The following is a 16,557-nucleotide window of genomic DNA, read 5'->3' as shown; positions in this document are numbered from 1 at the left end:
GCATGAAACCAAGTTATCTATTATTCACTACAAAGCTTTTATGGAATAAAGTGAAGCGTAAATTATTTATTTCGCATACTGAAATGAAGTGGTAAAAAGGAGAGAGCAGATGCTTCAGGATGGCTCAGAATCAGAGACAAATACAGAAAATGAAGAGATAGATGTGGAGGTGGAGACAGAGATATGGAAGGAGAAGGAGGGAAGGAGGAAGGGAGGGAGGAAGAGGAGAAAAAGGAAAAGAGGAGGAGGAGGGAAGAGGAAAGATGTAGAGAGAAATTTAAAGCAGGAATAAGATGACAGGACAGGGAAAAGGAAAACATCTGGGTTGTTTGCAAATTAAGAGCTTATATCTCATTGCTAATACAAACTTATTTATGACTTAATTTAGTATTACTGGCTGAACTGCAGTCGCTATTAACTTACCTTAAATTCTTTGTTGAAATAATCTTGATTATATTTAACAGTTGAATACTTATTTCTGGCCTACTAATTGCTAGGAATTATGGTAGGGCTGTGGAAATTACTATCATACTTAGTAGGTAATTTGCTACCCAAATGATATGTTAGTCACTTATATGGCTCTTTTCTTTTTTGGTGGGTGCCTGTCTTAGGGCTTGAACTCAAGGTCTGGGCACTATCCCAGAGTTTTTGTGTTCAAGGTTAGTACTCTACCACTTGAATCACAGCTCTACTTCTTGCTTTTTGGTGGTTAACTGGCGATAAGAGTCTCATGGACTGGCTTTGGACCACAATCCTCAAATCTCAACTGAGTAGCTAGGATTACAGATGTGAGCCACTGGCACCTGGCTTATACAGATTTTCTTTTCTTCTTCTTCTTTTTTTTTTTTTGCCAGTCCTGGGCTTGAACTCAGCACTGTCCCTGGCTTCTTTTTGCTCGAGGCTAGCACTGTACAACTTGAGCCATAGCACCCCTTCCAGCTTTTTCTGTGTATGTGGTACTGAGGAATGGAACCTAGGGCTTGATGCATGCTAGGTGAGCACTCTACCACTAGGCCACATTCCCATCCCCACTGACATGAATGCTCATGTGTGATATTTTATTTTATTTTTCACAGAAAATTTGTAGGCTATGTAATGTCACTTATTTCCCCCACTACATGTTATGGAGAAGTTAAGGTTGAGTGCAAAAGTATACTTTTGAAACAGGACCTTACTTTGTAAGTTAGGGCTGATCCTAACTTGCAACTTTTCTCCCTCAGACCCTCAAGTGCTTCTATCACAACTGTGCATTACCGTACCCAATAAGAAAATTTTAAAGTGTTCTGATTTGAAGCATTTTCCGAGTGCCATTAAGTAAATGTATCCGCCATGTGTAGTTTCAAGCTATGAATAGTTTTAACATCTGGCCCACAAGTTTTCTGAATATCAGTCTGTTGGTGCTAACAGATGTTAGCCAGGCTGGCTTGAGCTTATCTCTGTATATGGTTGGTCCTCCAAATGCTTGCGCTATAGTAGAGGAGATAAGAGCATGAGATCTTAGTAGAATGTACAAGGAAACAGATGAGGAGGCATAATTGTGTGCAGCAGAGATAGTTTCATTTCACTCTTTGTTTGCAGGGGTCATTTGTAGTTAGAGACGGCTCCCTGATGGGGATATTTAAACGGGAGTCTGGACGGATGAGCCAGACCCAGAGATGTATTATTGAAAGAAGCTGAGCTCTAGAGCTCAGCACCAATGTGCTTTGGGTCTGGGTCAGCAATACCCAGATAGGCCACACGGTGGAGGGAGAACCCCATCCTTTCTCCACTAGCTACAAATAGTAAAACATCCATTTTACATAAACCAGACTCAGAGTTCTTTCCTTATTGAAAATGACGAATGGATTAAAAAAAAAAAAACTCGTATAGGAATTCTGATGAGGAATTTTGGAGAAGTGGTTTCCTTTTCTGTGATATGTTTACACTCACATTTACACAAGCTGAAGGACTTGTGTTGAATATCTAACTTGAGTCGACAGAATATTCTAAGATGACTAAGTTTTGCGAAGATTGAAAACAATATGTAGAGATATTACACATGAGAACATGTTTAGAGAGCTACTGACCAGTTATGACTGACTTCTATTGTGAGTAAAAACCGGAACCACTAGAGTTTGAATTCATTCACCAGGTTTACATGGCTGTGGGGTGCCAGTCATGGCAGTGTCATATATGAGTGGCCTATGATGCCTTCTCGATGGGTCTTGCTATATCTATACCTGTCAATAGTTGCTGAAATGCAACTTAAACAGTTACAAGTTTAAAATGCCTTCCTGTTGCCTGTAACACTGTTCAATGCTGGAGTCATTAAGAAAAAGTTATTTTTATCATTAGCTTATGACGTTTCAGTGACCCAGTGTGTAGCTCTCTGCAGTGGCCCAGTGTGGCTCTCTGCAGTGGCATATTGTGGTTCTCTGCAGTGGCCCAGTGTGACTCTCTGCAGTGGTCCAGTGTGGCTCTCTGCAGTTTCTGAGTGTGGCTCTCTGCAGTGGTGCAGTGCAGCTATCTGCAGGTCCAGTGTGACTCTCTGCAGTGGTCCAGGGTGGCTCTCTGCAGTGGTCCAGTGTGGCTCCCTGCAGTTTCCCAGTGTGGCTCTCTGCAGTTTCCCAATGTGGTTCTCTGTAGTTGTTCAGTGTGGCTCTCTGCAGTGGTCCAGTGTGGTTCTCTGTAGTTACTGAGTGTGGCTCTCTGTAGAGGTGCAGTGTGCAGTAGTCCAGTGTGGCTTACTGCAGTGGTCCAGTGTGGCTGTCTGCAGTGGTCCAGTGTGGCTCTTTGCAGTGGTCCAGTGTGGCTCTCTGTAGTTGTTCATTGTGGCTCTCTGTAGTGGTTCAGTGTGGCTCTCTGTAGTGGTTCAGTGTGGCTCTCTTCAGTTGCCCAGTGTGGCTCTCTGCAGTTGCCCAGTGTGGCTCTCTGCAGTTGCCCAGTGTGGCTCTCTGCAGTGGTCCAGTGTGGCTCTCAGAACCTGTTTCCTCACTTATAGAATGAGTTGATAGTATTGCCAATCTCATTGGACAGAGATGAAGATTTAATTAGGCAGGAAATGTAGCATGTGTGTGGGAAGTGGACCCAGCATTTTAAGTGCCAAGAGTGGAAGAGGTCTTTGGAGTCCTGTCCCATCTTCAAGCGAGAGTATGCTGGCCTTCATAACAGTCAGCATTTCATGAGTTTCCTGTTTGTGACTACCTGCTACTTGACTCCTCCTATCCTACCACTCAGCCTCCCAGTTGCTGTGTTTAATCTCATTCATTTTTTTGGGATTAGCGAGGAGAAGGTTTAAAATAGCCCTTATTCTGATTGTGATGGCACTGAATCCCACCAGGAACAAATATGCCATGTACTCTAGCAGAAAAGGCTGCAAAAGAATGAATAATGAGATACAGTTAGTGGCAAGAACAGTAGCGTTCTGTGGGCCTGAGGTCCTTGATACTCACAGAGGGAGGAAAGGGAAGAGAATTTTGTAAAGTTCGCTGAACATCTTCCAAAGTTCACAAGTCATCATCTGCTCATCTTCCTTGGGCAGAAATTAAATTGATTTAGAAATAGAGTGCTTCACAACTTCTACTTTTTGAATGGAAGATGATTGCAACACTGAGCTTGAATATGGGGACTCATGCGATGTTAACTTTATGGAAATAGCTATCCTTGAGATGGAGGTCAATTTTAGTGGTTCTTTCAGAATGCTTTTGTATTGCTCACAGGATTTTAAATATTTATTTTTAAGTGGAAACACACACACACACACACACAATGATTATTTCTGGTGAAGGTATTTTGCTACAATGAAAATTTGATTCCTGCATAGTTTGCTGGTGCCATTTGCCTACTGCTCAGATACATTCATTGAAATTGGGAAACTGGAATTTATGTGTCAACGATGAAGCAATTTAGAACATGTTGGATTGTTGATTGGTTTATCTATTTGATTACTATATTATTTGCTACCATTGTTTATAGTATCATTGTTTTTCCTAAGTGTCTTCTGGTGAAGTAGTCATAAATGGACATAGGCTCATTGTAAACTCTTGAGCTCCTTGTTTTGCCTTAGTGGGAATCATTCTATTATAGCATCTGGAGTGTACAAAGCCAGCCCATAGTCTGGTGGGAACACTCAACCCTGCCCTCCTTAGGAGATTTCTGATACTTATGTTTCCCTTCTGTCTTCAAATTCATGTCTAGAGATGCCCATTTTCTTTCTTATTATACTGGAATATAAGCCTACACACCTATTGGTCTAAAATATTGGTTACTTAGGTAATATTAACCTTTGTTAATACTTGGCTCTTATTTGAATTTTAACAAGTTATTTTTATGGAGACAAAGCCTTAAACATGAGAGAACAAATACATAATACTGAAATTTCAGATATATTGCAGAGCGAGCCATTACTAAAGACATCTCGGTTTATCTAATAGCCAAACAGTTCTAGTCCAATAAAGCTTGTGTTTTGACAAGCACAGAGGAGAGAAATGCTCTGTCTTTGAATGCAAAAAGAAAAGGTTTCATATACTTTATTGTTGCTTCCAGAAATTGAATATGAGGCATTTTCCCTAAAAAGTTTTAAGGAGAATAAACTCATAGTGGGCTTTCATACCTTCTCTCCCAGTGATAACTCTATCTTAAATTATCTAAAGATCACAGGAAGACACCAAAATGTAGAGTAATTCCTTTCCAGTCCATAGTCTGAGCGTCTAAAATGGCATAATATGCAATCTGAAAAAGAGAGATAGTCATCTAATTCTTTTTTTTGTGGGGGGTGAGAGTAGAGACATGTAGTAGATGATTACAGTTTGAGCCTTCAGGAGAGTAATAAAAATAGCTCTGACAGCTATATTCAATAAAATTATTTTTTCAATGGGCAGAATATCCAATCAATGAAGTTATTTCTGCAGAATTCTTGTCTGGCAATATGTTTAGAGGTACAAAGATTCCAAAGACAGCCACAGAATAAAAGAATAAATGACAGGTGCAGGGCAAAACCTGGACATCTTATTTTTTTTTAAATTGAACTGTTTTATGACCTTCCAAAGCAAGATTTTCTTCTAAAATCCTTTTCTAAGTAAGAACTGACTGAGCAACCATTTTCCCACATCCACTCTTGTGAGGGTGTCATTATTTGTACTGAAAGTACTATTTAGTATAAAAGGGTAGAAATTGTAATAACTGTGGGCTTGCTATTCATGTTGCCTCAGGGCCTTTTCTTTCTCCCACTCTTAGAACTGAAGAGTTCTAGTTCTTTGTTCCCATAGGCTGAACTTAGGGGAGAGGGAAATTGTGGAACTATATATGTGAATCCGTTTTCATCCTAATTAATGACTGAATACTACATTAACCCTACCTGCCCCCACCCCCCAGTATGTTTCTTCGCGTTATAAAACAAACATTTAAATTCTTAGTATTATATCTTCTTATGGCCAGCTTTCATTCTGGTAAAATTGCAACGAAGCTTTTCTCTCCTGTTCATTTGAATGTAATTTCATTCTGAGGCTGGATAAGTGCATTGATTTTTATGTTTTGTGGAGATTAGCGGTTTAACAGAATGATAATAGGGATTACTGAGACCAATTTTTTTCGACACTGTTATTGGACTGAACTGTCTCTTTAACTCATACAGAGACTTTAAAGATGTTTTTCCTTTGCTCCGAACAATGTTAAATAAAACATATAATGATAATGACAAATCAGGCATTTAGGAAAACACAATTAAGATGGTGAGTATTTGCCAATAGATTAAAGCCAGCTTCTAAGTACCTGTATATTCTTTTCCACTGTGGCTTGTTTTTCTCTTGAATAATTTTTCTTCTTCTACTTCCTCCCCCTCTTCTTGTTCCTCCTCCTCTTCTTCTTTTTAAATAAAATGCTTTTAAAAAGCTGTTTGAAAAGGAAGCATGTTCATGTGGATGAAACAATAAAAAAGTATATAAATTAAATACTAAGCAGTTTCTTCCCCCTACTGGTTTAACTTTTATTCTTTCTCTACTCCCTACACTCTGCCCTTTAGTTACTAACTTTTCTGATCTTGTAAATCTTCACAATTTTTCTTTAGCTAAATACACATAACTATTCTCCTTTTTCTCTCATTTTAATCCCAAAAGTTCATTTAATGTATGGTGAACAACTTTATACTTGTTACTAATTCTGTTTCAACCCCCAAATGCTACTTTGTGATTTTTTTTTGACTCCTAGCCTAGTACTTAACTAACTTACTAGTACTTACTGCTTACTAATTATGCAATCCAATGTTAAAGTTGAGGGTCCTGGTATCTTGTTACAGCAGAAGCATGAGTCCTAAGGCAGCTGTGTGGATTAAGTGAGAAGACCCAGAGCTAGGGGTACTGTAGCGGGTAGTGCATGTCAGTTTCTCTTCCCATCCCACTGGCCTTGCTGCCATGGTGAACTCAACCTTCCACCATCTTTTCCCTGAACAGAGACGATAGGGACCACACCAGGTGCCATCTGCTCTGCAGTAGAGCCCTTGCATGTCCCTTGCATGTGAGCTAGTCCTCACCATGGAGGCTCTTCCTACTGTCCAGCCTCATGGTATGCGCTTCTTTCTACTCATTGTGCGTTTCCTGCCTTCCCAAGCCTCCTGTTCCCTGCTAATCTCAGACAAGCTGTTGTGGGTTGAGTTATTTTCCTACCCCTCCACCATTAACGATGAACCCTCCCCCACCTCCAAACCTGGGAATGTGAACTTTTATTTGGAAGTAGAGTCTCTGCAGAGGATGAATTTAAGATGCAATCACTGGGTTGGGCCAACTCTAAGATGACCATGTCCTTCTGGACAGGGGAAGCTTGGATGCACACCCACGTGCAAGAAGAATGCATTTGGAGGTGCAATTGTATTACCACAAGCCAAGGAATTAGCAGAAGTCAGGGACAGGCCTGGAACCTGTCCTTCTGCCGCTGTCTTCAGGGAGGGTTTGGGTAAGCACTTACCTTGATGTTGGACTTCTAGCCTTTGGAACGGTGAGACTCAGTTTCCTTGGTGTAAGCCACTCAGTTCACGGCGTGTAGCCCAAGGTAACACACTGGCTTATTTCTAGGAGCCCCCAGGAATCCAGCACATGAGCTTTTTACATTTTCATCTCAAACCACTTCTGTCTAAAGCCTTCTTCCCATATAAATGATACCTATCTTCTTTTCAACTAAGATAACAACCCCGGTGTTCTTGATTAAACCCTTGGAACCATGAACAGTGCATTCATAAAACAACTCTATTGTTTTTGCTTCTTTTATTGGCGGGGTGGGGGGAGGGCTTCTTTTTGTTTCTTACTTGGGTTTGAACTCAGTGTTTCATGCTGGCTAGGCTCCTATCTCTGTTTTGCAGTAGTTATTTGGAGATATGACCTCGCTTTTTACACTGGCTCACATCTGGACCATGGTTCTCCCATTTCATAGGTGACAGATGTGCACTACTGTGCTTAGCTATTCATTGAGAAGGGGGGAGTATCTCAGGAACTTTTTGTGCAAGTTGGCCTCGAACCCCTATCCTCCTGATCTCTGCTTCCTGAGTAGCTAGGATTATAGGTGTGGTCTACTATGCCCAGCCCAGGATTATTCTCTTAAAGAATTAAATTAAAACTTTAAATTGGAAATTTTTATTTTTCATGAACATGATGCTTTGAAATATGTATACATTGAATAATGGCTCAGTTGAGCTAATTAGTATACATATCACCTCACATACATACCACTTTTGGAGGTGAGAACACCTAAATCTATTCTCTTTGTGATTCAAAATTGGAATTGTTCTTTTCTTTATTTTTTTTTTAACAGATGGCCGGTATCTTGTCTTATGTATATGTTTTTGCTAGAGTTGAGTCAGACCCTTTTAAAAACACATCTTTAAAGATTCTTTAAAGGTAGTCTAAGATATAGTCAAATTACCTTTAAAAATCCTTTAAAAATATCTCAAGAACTATAGTACAAGCAGGTTTCTTTTTGGTGTGTGGATGTACCATCTGGCGCATTAAGTTCTCTGCATCCTAAACTGGAAGGTTTTAGGAAATGAGTTCTCTAAATAAGGCCAAGAGCTAGGAGAAAGTGATCCCATTAAAACAAAATTATCTTCCGGTCTGCAGAGGTAGTGTGTGTAACTTGGTTCATCTTATGAGTAGCCTCTCAGTAGAAACACATTTTTAAAAATTTTTATTTTGCATTCATTGCCTTCAGCCCTGCTGTGATGAGCCTTTGCCTCTCAGGAAATGGGCTCACAGATCAAGTGCAGAGCACCGCGGGCCAGCTATCACAGCGCCGCATTCCATTTCTTTAAAGCCCAGTGCTTTGCTTTTAAAACTTCAATCTTATCTCTAATTTAGTGTGTGTGTGTGTGTGTGTGTGTGTGTGTGTGTGTGTGTGTGTGTGTGTGATGCTGGGGATGGAACTCAGGACCTTGTGCATGCTGAACAAGTGTTCTGTCACTGCTGAGTTAAATTGCCAGCCGGTAATTCTGGTTGGTTACTGAGTGCCACTGGAGATAAGTTAAAGACCTGACAGTATGAAACACAGTCAAGTCTGATGTCTTGGAGCCACCAAAGGGCCTTTCAGAACTTGACCTCATTCTCTGACTGATTCTAGCTCCCAGCATCATATTACAGACTTTTTTACTCTTTCTTGGGAAGACCTTCAACAAGAACGTACTTCCTTGTCTCTTCTGTCCTCTTCGGGTACTTGAACTAATAGACATAAGTGGCATAGACATCCAGTTTCCCTGCTTACTAGGACCTGAGACAGGATGGTAATTGGCCCTTTCCCATCAGAGAGTAACACCAGATATCTAGCTCATATTTTTTCCCTGCAAGCCAAGAATAGTGAGTCAACAAATGAACTTTCATGGTTGATTTCTACTGGGGTAAAAATAAAATCTCTTCTATATTCTTCTTATTTATTTATTTTTGTCTTTGGCCAATGGTCTTCTGTATGTACAGAGGCACCTATGTACCTATCTACCTACCTGTTTATTTCTAATGTTCACCTACTTAACTACAAAATACGTCCTCAAAAGAGTCCAATCCAGTGTCTTTTTGTATCTTCACCAGAGTGCGCAATGTTCGCTGCTATTAACCCTTTTCAGCCCTAAAGAAACCCTGTACCACCTGACCCTCCCCATTGCTGCCTGTCTCTGGACTCTGTCTCCTTGCTGACTGTGCATTTGCCAGTTCTGGACATGTAGACATTTGTGTAACCTTTCCTGTCTAGTTTCTTTCCCTGTGCTGAATGTTACTTTGCACTGGGATCCTCGGATATCAGCTTCCTGAGTAACAAGGAGTACAGGTGGGAGCCGCTGGTGTCCGGCTTTATTTCTGCTTTTTGACTAATTGCTGTGGGTGTTTGTGCTCAGATGCTTGCAATTCTCTCTGGGTATATACTTAGTAGAGGAATTGCTGGGTCATATGGAACTCTATGTTTAACTTTTTGAGGGACTGCCAAGCAGTTTCCCAAAGTGACAACACCATTTTACATTCTCACTAGCGGTATAGAAGCATTCTATTTTTCTCATCTTTCTTACCACTTTCTATTTTCTGTCATTTTGAATCTAGCCATCCCTGTGAGTGTGAAGTGGTATCGCCTCATGGCTTAATTCGAATTTTTCTAGTGATTAATGCTACTGGGCTTTTTCATGAGCTGCTTTGTTGACAAAATGCCTATTCTGGGCTTTTGCTTGTCTTTAAAATTGGGTTGCCATTTTGTTGTTGGGTTGTAAGAGCTCTTTATTCTTTTTTATTGAGACATAATGTTTGCACATCTTTGTGGGGTTACATCATGGTAATTCAATACATATGTACAGTGTGTAAAATCATAGCAGGTAGTAAGCATTTCATGTTGAAAATTGCATTCTGTTCTTTTCTCATAAGTTTGAAATACATCTGAGCCTAATAGCTCATGGAAAAAAATAGCAAGAATTGACAAATGGGATTGCATCAAATTAAAACACTTTCACACAGCAAAGGAAACAATGACCAGAGGGAAGAGACAGCCTACAGAATATGAGCAAACCTTTGCCAGCTATTCGTCTGATAGATTAATAGCCTGACAATATAAAGACCTAAAAACTAAATGTCAGAGGAATCCATGAATCGAGAGATGGTCAAATGAGTTGAGGATAGTTTTAAAAAGGAATATATATGGCCATCAGGGGATGAAATTAAAAACTACATGGAGATTTCATGTTACTATAGTCAGAATGGTTATTTTGTAGACTACAAATAACAAGCTGGTGGTGTAGCTCAAGTCTGTAATCCCAGCTATTTGGGAGATGTAGCTTAGGGGATCATGGTTTGAGGCCAGCCTAGATTCTTTCCCTCCGTGCATTACGAATGCTGTACTACTTGAGCTATGCTTTCAGCGTGTGTGTGTGTGTGTGTGTGTGTAAGAGAGGATTTTGCTGACTTTGCTTTGGCTGGCCTCTTACTCTGTATCCTCCTTCCTCTGCCTCCCAAGTAGCTGGGATTATAGATGTGTGCCATCATGCCTGGCTTCCTCTGTACTTTCATATTTTAAATTCTAAAAAACTTATGTATTTTCAGGTGAGTTCCAGGGTCTTTTACCTGAGTCCTACCTACTCATGAGTGCTGAATCCTAAAGGATTACAGTTCAAAACCAGTGGGGACAAAATAACCAGCAAACTGCTGAACTGGAGGTATGACTAAAATGGTGCAGGACCACCCTTGAGGAAGCAAGCTAAAAAGGAAGGTAAAGCCCTGGGTTCAAGGCCTGGTATGGGACACGTGTGCACACATACACACATATTTTTGTTACACTCAGGATCTAATTGTGGATTACTATCCCCATAGGTCTTCCAAGTCTCTTTTGTAGCATTAGCCTTTGAGCCTTGAGGATGGTCTCTTGGGATACGGGCAATCCTGGCTGCATTGGTGTGTTCTCACTTAGGGACTCTTCCATCAACAACATATTTTTTTTCCTAGATTTTTAGTTTGGCTCTTAAGGGAGCCATGGTTTTTCTTTTAATTTTATAAAATTAGCCAGCTTCGTGGTTGAAATCATATGCATGTTAGATACATAATAAAGATAAAGTTTCTTCCTGTTTCAAAGCTCAATTCCCCCAGTATTACAGAAGCATCTCATTCCCTGATGCTAAGTTCTTCCAGAAAAATCTTGGCTAGTACAACATAGAGATAGACATGCCAGTGTGTTCCTCACAGAAATGGGATTACAGCACACATGATTTGTGACTCGGGTTTGCACTTTTTAATGTAGCTTGGAAGTCGTTGGGTAACAGTGTACATAAAGCTAATCAATTGTCTTCATGGCTTGATGGTTTTCTTTTGTATTGACATTTAATTGTTGATGGACAAGCTAGCTATTTCCCTTATATTAACTATTAAAAAACACACATTTGACCTCTTAAAGGGTTTGACATTTTTAGTTTTACATTTTGACTTGGCAGAATTAAAAGGTTAAGAGTATTTAGTTAATTTTCTTCACTTAGCTGGCTTTTAATGAGCTATTTTAGGTTGCCATGACTTTCATATAGTGCCTCAATGTAATACTAATCAAGATAATCTGTCAAAGGCTGGTGATTCACTCAGGGTTGAAATAGAAATGTCTAACTTAGTTATTCAAGGTTGAATTTGAGCAATTTTTCTCAAATTGGGATAAGTTAGATCTTTCTCTCTTTTTCTTTCTTTCTCTCTCCTTCCTTCTTTCTTTCCTTCCTTCCATCCTTCTTTCTTTTCTTTCTTATCTCCAATTAAACAGCAAAAAAACAAAAAGTGGAGCTGTAGCTCAAGTGGTAGGGAGCCAGTCTTGAGCAAAAAAGCTTAGGGCAGTGCCCAGGCCCTGAGTTCAAACCTTGGACCAGCATACACACACACACACACACACACACACACACACACACACACACACACGTCCGTCTTTTACTGGGTAGTTCTGTAGATAAAGAAATATGAACCTGCTTGAAATGGGGACAGGAACCAGCCAAAAGGAATACCCTTGCTTTCTTTGTTATTGCCAAAGATGACTGTGGACATTAAACTCTCATCTATCTTCATGATCCCACAGTTTTTATTTTTATTTATTTTTTTCAAAATTTTATTATCAAACTGATGTACAGAGAGGTTACAGTTTCATACGTTAGGCATTGGATACATTTCTTGTACTGTTTGTTACCTTGTGTTTTTTTTTTTATTTTTTATCCCACGGTTTTTATACTGAAAGCCAGCAAGCTGAGGGGAGGGCTCGCATGTGGGCTGGTGGGTTGGAGAGAGGAGGGAGTGGAGAGCAACCATGGCCATGTGATGAATGAAGTTTGTTAGTTTATAGAATCTCATTTGGATTGATGACAGTGTTTCTTGCAGAGTTCTCTTGGGGTTGAGCTAAGGCCTTTGCTGTCTTTCCGTACATTGAAATCCTGCCTGGGTTTTCTTTCAGTTCCTTTCCCAGAACACAGAGTGATGCAAAGAGTACTATCTAATAATCTTTCCTCATGTTACTGAGCATGTATAAGAAACATCCAAAGCAACACCATTGCTCTTTTCAGTATTTCAGATCACTTGTGGTCCCACTCAGGAGATCCCTCTATTGAAGCCAAATTCCAATCCTTGCAAAGAAATTGACTTTTATAATCCCAGTATCTACCAAGAGAGGGCAGTGAAATGTAGTTCATCAGGCAGCCATCCGGAGAGAACCAGGAGGAATTAGTATCACGGAAATTCCCACCATTCATTCTGAAACACAGAATATGTGTTGTTGATTCATCCTGTATCCATCGGGATAGGAAATGCAGGCCTGAGTTCCTTTCTACTCTAAGAAAAGCAAATGTTGAGGTGCTTCTTTTTAGAGATACTTATGGGTACAGGCTGTGTGTGTGTGTGTGTGTGTGTGTGTGTGCGCGCGCGCGCGCGCGCTCGCACGCTGCATTCTTAACCTAAGGCCTTGAGCTTACTTGGCAAACAGTCTATTGTTGAGGTAAATTCTCAACTCCCCCAGGCTATGGTTTTAATTTTTGTTTTTGTACCAGTCCTGGAGCTTAATCACAAGGCCTAGGCTTTGCCCCTGAGCTTTTAAATTTTTATCTTTTGCTCAAGACCATCACTCTACCACTTGAGCCACAGCTCTACTCTGGCTTTTTCTTTTTGTAGTTAGACATAAGAGTCTTATAGACATTCTTGCTAGGAGTTGGCTTTGAACCATGATCATCAGATCTCAGCCTCCTGAGTAGCTAGGATTACAGACATGAGCTACCTGCACCTGGCTCGTTTTAACTTTTAACTAATTAATTAATGTTTAAGTTGACAGTGTAGAAGTGTTTTTAATAAAGTGGATTATTTTTCTTTCATGCCAGTCTTGGGGCTTGAACTCAGGGCTGGGTACTCTCCCAAAGCTTCTTTTGCTCAGGGCTAGCACTCTACCACTTGAGCCACAGCTCTACGTTTGGCAGTTTTGGTAGTTTAGTGGAGATAAGAGTCTCATGGATTTTTCTGCCTAGGCAGGCTTAGAACTGTGTTCCTCAGATCTCAGCTTCCTGAGTAGCTAGGATTATAGGTATGAGCCACTGGAACCTGGCTAGTGGATTTGTTCTTAATTTAAAATTTATATTTATTTATTTATTTTTGAAGTTTGAACTTAGGTCCTCTTTCTTACTTGGCTGGTGCTGGCTCAGCTGGTATTCTACCACCTGAGTCAAACTTCCAGCCTGGCTTTTTGCTGGTTATTTTGGAGTGTTGTGGACTTTTCTGGGCTGGCTTTAAACTGTGCATGTTGGAGGTCTCCCATGGGTTTGCCCACACGTGTCTGAGGTCTCATGTGGACACACACACACACACACACACCACGTCCATCTTTTACTGGGTAGTTCTGTGGATAAAGAAATATGAACCTGCTTGAAATGGGGACAGGAACCAGCCAAAAGGAATGCCCTTGCTTTCATTTTTATTGCCAAAGATAACTGTGGACATAAAAGAAACTCTCGTCTGTCTTCATGATCCCATGGCTTTTATACTGAAAGCCAGCAAGCCAAGGGGAGCTTTCCTCGCGCGTGGGCTAGTGGGTCGGAGAGAGGAGGGAGTGGAGACTGACCATGGCCAGCTCTGAGATCCCTGCCTCCCACCCATTTTAGGTTTCCTCTTGTTACTGGGATGAGGGACTTGAATCACCAAGCCCAGATTCTTCCATGGAGGTAGTCTTGTTGAGTCCTTTACCCTGACCTGACTGGCTTCTATCCTCCCGTTCTAGCCGCCAAAGAAGCTACAATTATAGGCATAAGGAGAAATATTTCATTTTACTTATTAAAAAATAAGTGGAAGGGTGGGAATGTGGTTTAGTGGTAGAGTGCTTGCCTAGCATGTATGAAGCCCTGGGTTCGATTCTTCAGTAAACAAAAAAAGCCAGAGATGGTGCTGTGGCTCAAGTGGTAGGGTGCTAGCCTTGAGCAAAAGTGGCTTTGGGACAGTGCCCAGCCCTTCTCCCTCTCCCCCTCTGCCCCAAGTTCAAGCCCTAGGACTGGCAAAAAAATTAAAAAATGGAGATGATTTTAAATATTTTTATAAAATATTAAAATTTGGTGGATAGACTCAAAGCAAGTAGCAGATACTGTGAAAACTTCAATAATATGTGTGAAAAGTGTTTTGTAAACTACAAAGTATTATTTATATAGGGGAAATCATGATTACTACAACCAAAACAAATTCATGAGCCACATTTAAAGTCACTGTTGTAACTAGGGGAAGTTTAAAGGAAGGAAAAACAAATGTAACCCGAGAACATATGATCTCCCTGTTAAAAGGTTTGTCCAAGTTGTCTAGAAGACAATCAGTGTTGAGATACTCTGAAAACATGCACAGGAGTTCAACAGTGACAAAAATAGTTTCACCACTGTGGTTCTCCTGGCTTCTGCCAGGGCACAGGCCATGTTTGTGGGCTTTATAGTTACTGAAGAGAGCTGGGGTCAGACTTGTTTGAAATTGTTGCAGTAATGATGTGTGATATTAGGTAGTTAAACATTGCTTTTATAGTCTGCAAGAGTCTGGTCTCTGCTTCTCAGACATATCTCACATTTTTAATGAGTCTGCTTTCTGATGATGTACTTTATAGGACTATCCATTTTATCACCCAATTAATCAAGTCTGATGGAAAGCCTAAACGGGCTATTTCTCCCTCAGAAGAAAAGCACTTGAGCAGTCGTCAAAGGGTATCTGAGTGAGACGTTTACAAGTCGTAGCTATGGGGCTTGGAATATGGCATAGTGGCAAGAGTGCTTGCCTCATACACATGACACCCTGGGTTCGATTCCCCAGCACCATGTATATAGAAAATGGCCAGAAGTGGCGCTGTGGCTCGAGTGGCAGAGTGCTAGCCTTGAGCAAAAAGAAGCCAAGGACAGTGCTCAGGCCCTGAGTCCATGCCCCAGGACTGGCAACAAAACACAAAACAAACAAACAAGTCGTAGCTATGGAAAAATAGAACGTGTGCCTCACCTTGCTGATTTGTCATGACAAAAAGTGTGGTGCTGAGATCTCATAAAAGAATTCAGAGTACAAGAGAATTTTTTAAAAACTACCTCACATTCTCCTTTTGCATGTTTGTTGGCATGGCCTGACACAGATATACTCTTCTTATAGATACATGCTGGGGAGACAAGAACTGGTGGCATTTTGGAGAGGAACAGTATCACTGGTCCTATGTGAGGTGGCTCCTTTTGTTCTTTCCAGAATGCCTAATTAGCTCAGGGCTCTCTGCTTTAAGGACTGCAGAATTGCAGTTAACTCCTGAGAAAGTATCTTTGGAAAGATGCTGGCTCAGCCTGACTGGGCTCTGTCCTGCCTTTCTTTGGGATAGGAACTCTATTTTATAATGAGAAGAGCTCAGCCCCTTAGCCCTTCTTTCTTATTTAGTATGGTTCTTTGCTTTTTGAAAAAAAAACAAACAAAAAACCAGCACACACTTTTACCCCAAATCATTTGGGGATCATGCTCTTGATTGAGTGAAGCAGACATCATTTGGAAATTCAGTTCATGATGTTATTTGCCTCCTTTAGTCACTGTTTTTGGAAGGTCTGACTTTAAAAATGGATCAGATGAGATTATCCAGCCGGAGAGGTCCTGTAATTAGGAGATTCTGGTATTGTGAACGAAACCCTTGAGCTTTACATGAGCATATCTACCTTTATGTAACACTTGGCTTGTGCCTTACTTCCAACCTTCTTCTCGTACTGAGAACATAAAGACAGTAGAGGAGCATTGCAGGTTTGGAAACAGAAGGGGTAATCACACTCGCCTCCTCCACCTGAGAGTGACTGTCATCATCGTGGCTCTGCATTAGGACACAGTGGACCTTGGCTGTTTTTCTTTCTTGTATTTTAATTTTTATTAGTATTTAGGATTGTGGTAAGAGGTTTCATTGTAACAGTTCTGCACACCTGTCTAATGTACTTAGGTAATGTCCAACCGGTCCATTACTCTCCCTTATTTCTACTTTTCCTCCTTGTGTCCCCCCTCTGTTCTATCTCCTCAGTAATCCCCTTTTACTCTGATGGCTTTGCTATTCTGTTTCTGTTTTCTTCCTAGCTGAACAAATGATATGTTTATTTTGTGGCCC

The sequence above is a fragment of the Perognathus longimembris genome, chromosome 10, assembly GCF_023159225.1.
Source record: "Perognathus longimembris pacificus isolate PPM17 chromosome 10, ASM2315922v1, whole genome shotgun sequence".
NCBI lineage: Eukaryota > Metazoa > Chordata > Mammalia > Rodentia > Heteromyidae > Perognathus > Perognathus longimembris.
This window is presented reverse-complemented; position numbering follows the sequence as displayed.